Raw genomic sequence first — 4,153 nt, 5'->3', positions numbered from 1 at the left:
AGAGGACACAGGTTTGATCCCTGGTTGGGAAACTAAGATCCCACATGACCCGGGGCAGCTAAGCCTGAGCCTACCACTAGAGAAGGGCCCATGCAACTAGGATCCAGCACAGCACCCCCCCCCCCAAAAATACAATACGATTCTTTAAAAGAGCATCTTCTAGTAATTTTAGAATTAAGCTATGTCATTTGACGCAAGGTCAAATAATCATGGCATAGATGCAGAGAGACGAGGTGAGAAGATGCTGACCATGGGTTTGACTTCTCAGCCTTGGAGCTCAGGCCTGTGGTGGGCCAACTAGAGGAGGACAAGGGTGAGGCGGGGAGATCTGGAAACTTCGGTTCGATGGTTTCTTTCAGCAGCCAAAAGAGGTGTGACAATGAGGTCGTTGTTCAGGGGACAGTCCAGAAGGCCCTGTGGTGGGTGATGAGGAGGAAGGGGCAACAAGAAACCATCTGCAGCTTGGATGAGTGGAAATAGGGCGCTCAGTTCCCACAAAAGTTACTGAACAAAGGCTTCAAAATTTTGTATCTGGGCCCTAACGATCTCAACAAAATGTCTCATTCAGCTGCAATTAGTCACCTAATTGGATAGCTAAGTTTGAGGGGAAAAAACAAAAGGTATGAAATAGTCACAGAACATTTTGACTACAGTGCATTTTCAAATTGTTCACGTGGTTCCTCATTCCTGAAACTAAATTATTGTTCCCTACTCCCTCTTCCCCTTGCCAGCTAAATTTGTCTCATAATCATGTAATTCATTGCTCTAGTCCAGTCGTACTGGGCCCAGCTCAGCAAATCATTTTAAATCAGTTTTTCTTCTAAAAAGTGTCATTCATAACACACAAGATAAGATTTTAAATGACTGACATACACAATTACCCAGCATAAGGATTTTTGTCTTTTCTTGTTTAATCAAGGAACTCCTGTTGAATAAGAAGTGATTCTCCACTGTGGTTCCCAGAGCATCAGCATCAGCATCACCTGTAAAAATATTGGAAATTGTGAAGTCTAGGGCCACCCCAGACCTCCAGCATCAGAAACTTTGGAGGTGCGAGCCAGCAATCTGTGAAAGCCTCTTGGGGATTCTGATGCAGGCTGGCATCTGAGAACCACTGTTCTAAAAGATCTTCCCAGCATGCTGTGCTGGACAAGTTGTGTTGGCAACCTGGAAAATCCTCACTGTGAGGTTGTAGCCTAGGAGATGTGTGGAGGGGTACTGACTGAACAGGAGACCATCTCCTTGGAATTTCATTCTTAAAAGAGTCACAGGTTGGAAGTCATCACGCTGATTTCTGATCTGAACTTGGTCCGACAGCTTCAGAACCTTGAAAAAGTCACAGCTTCTCTTTGTTCATCCGCTTTTTCATCTGCAAAATCCAGGAAATTGAAATGGCTCATCCTTTCTTATGCTAACAACCTTTCACTCCTATCTCTTTTTGCATGTGGAGTTGCCAGATTTAGCAAATAAAAACATATCCAGTTTTTAAAAATAAGTAGCCAGTAAAATTTGAAAGTTAGATAGTTTTGAGCTTACATATATATACTAAATGTATATGTGTGCGTGCTAAGTAGTTTCAGCCATGTCCGATTCTTTGCAGCCCTATGGACTGTAGCCCTCTAGGCTCTTTTATCCACGGGATTCTCCAGGCAAGAATGCTGGAGTGGGTTGCCATGCGTTTTCTAGGGCCTCTTCCCAACCTAGGGATCGAACTCATGTCTCTTACATCTGCTGCACTGGCAGCTGGGTTCTTTACCACTAGTGCCAACTGGGAAGCTGACATATATATATATATATATATGAACAAATCCATTTTTAGTATATACGTGAAAGTGAAAGCAAAAGTTGCTCAGTCTTGTCTGACTCTTTGTGGACCCATGGTCTATACAGTCCATGGAATTCTCCAGGCCAGAATAGTTGAGTGGGTAGCCTTTCCCTTCTCCAGGGGATCTTCCCAACCCAGGGATCGAACTCAGGTCTCCCACATTGCAGACGGATTCTTTACTAGCTGAGCCTCAAGGGAAGCCCACTATATATTGTGCAGATGATATAAAATTGAGTCCCTGTTGAGGGGACATGACTGACTTGAGATGGAGTCAGGATCAGATTCCTTTTCTCGGGTGCCCCCCACCCAAGAAGGAGTCCCTCTGAGGCACTTACATTCTGGGAGGGATTTGGATCAGACCTTTCCTTTTGATGTAACCTCTGATTAAATTTGGCATTCAAATAGAGTTGCTCAATTCAGCAAATAGAAATAAGGACATCCAGTAAACTTCAAATATCAGATAAACAACAAAAGTATGCATAGGACGTACTTATACTAAAAAACTTTTGTTGTTTATCCAATATTTGAATTTTACTGGGTGTCCTTATTTCTATTTGCTAAATTGAGCAACTCTATTTGAATGTCAAATTTAATCAGAGGTTACATCAACAGGAAAGGTCTGATCCAAATCCCTCCCAGAATGTAAATGCCTCAGAGGGGCAGAAGAAGGCTCCCAAGGGTGGGGGGCATCCACAAAAAGGAATCTGATCCTGACTCCATCTCAAGTCAGTCATGTCCCCTCAACAGGAACTTGATTTTATATCATCTGCACAGTGAGAAGTATTGGACCAAATGATCTCTAAAGTCCTGTCCAGCTCCAAATGTCCGTATTATTTTTGGCTTTTTCTCTGCTCTTTGGATCTGTGAAAGGCATTTCACTGGTCTTTTTCTGATGTTTTCCTTGTGGGAGAAATGGATTAATCCTGCGAAATTTAGAAAAATAAGTATTCTTGAGCTATAAGCTGAAGTTCTTGAAAATGGCTTTGATAGGATCAGGGACTCTAACTTTGATATGTAGAGTCTGCCTTTAAGAGCCTCATAATTTAGTTTTCATAATTTAACACTTAACATCTGAATTACTTTAAATATCATGAGTAAAGCTGTAATGGCCATTCTTTTTCGTTTGTTTGTTTCAATTGTTTATTAACCAGATTACAAAAATAATCCTGGTAGATACCTTAGTTCATCCTTCTAATAAGCCTGTTGATCTGGTCTTCCCTGTTGCCAGCATCTCCACCTTCTACAAAATGGGTGGTCTTTTTCTTCATTCCACTTCGTGGAGAAGACAATTTAAAGGGTCATAGGAAGTTGTTTGCTTCTTTGAAACGTTTTCCAACGGTATAGATCTCATGAATCAGATCCTCCATGCAGGTGATTCCATATTTCCCAAGAGATCGAGCAATCAATGCATTGTCTGTCAGGGCAATTCGCTTTTTGTTGATTTTGCCATAACCACGCTTGTAGATCAATTCATTTACAGACTTCAGATTTGGGTACCCTCATGCAATGTATGGCTCCACAATTCTCAGCATGTTAATTGATGCCTTGTTGAGCTTCACAAAGGTGCTGTTGAAGATCTGCTGGAGGTGAAGGAGCTGCAGCACCTTTCGAACCTTTGGGCTCACACGGTTGATACCTCTGATCCTGATGACAAACGCCAATTTGGGTTCCATGGGTACATAGAAGTTGCCGGCTTTTCGTGCCATCCTAGCCATTCGAATTTCAGTTCTGTACATCTGCCTGTATTCCTTGTGGGAATGCTTAGCTTTTTCATAGATAAGCTTCCTCTTTGCCTTTTGAAGCATCTTTTGGGCAAACTTCTTTCTCAGTCGCTTGATCTTAAGCTCTGTGAAATTCTTCCGCTTTCTCTTAAGGGTTCCTGGCACAGCAGAAACCTTCTTTTTCTTCTCTTCTGCACCCTCCATGGTTCCAGCCGGGAAAAACTGTTATGGCCATTCTTATAGCCAAGGCTTTCACATGTGCCTGATCATTTCCTTAGATACAATCCCTGGAGTGGGGTTGTTGGGTCAAAGGTGAAGGTCTCTTGGAGGAAAATGTCCTCTCTTCTTCTCTCCCCATCCCTCCCATTTCATCACCCCCAAGAGGAAGAGGGCTCTGTATCCATCAGATCTCAGGTCTCTTAGGGGCCTTGTTTTCTGGGCCAGCACAGGTAGCTGGGGCTTCCCTGGTGGCTCAGTAGTAGAGAATCTGCCTGCTAGTACAGGAGCCCTGGGTCAGGAAGATCCCCTGGAGAAGGAAGTGGCAACCCACTCCAGTATCCTTGCCTGGAGAATTCCGTGGACAGAGGAGCCTGGCAGGTGACAATCC

At 43.3% G+C, this 4,153-nt stretch overlaps 1 pseudogene; it reads right to left on the bottom strand.

The window, feature by feature from the left end:
* Window positions 1-2,957: 2,957 nt before the first annotated feature.
* LOC138428226 (large ribosomal subunit protein uL30 pseudogene) lies at window positions 2,958-3,750 on the bottom strand (annotated as a pseudogene).
* Between the last annotated feature and the right edge of the window lie 403 nt (window positions 3,751-4,153).

Source organism: Ovis canadensis, chromosome 23, assembly GCF_042477335.2.
Source record: "Ovis canadensis isolate MfBH-ARS-UI-01 breed Bighorn chromosome 23, ARS-UI_OviCan_v2, whole genome shotgun sequence".
NCBI classification, from domain to species: domain Eukaryota; kingdom Metazoa; phylum Chordata; class Mammalia; order Artiodactyla; family Bovidae; genus Ovis; species Ovis canadensis.
This window is presented reverse-complemented; position numbering and strand designations above follow the sequence as displayed.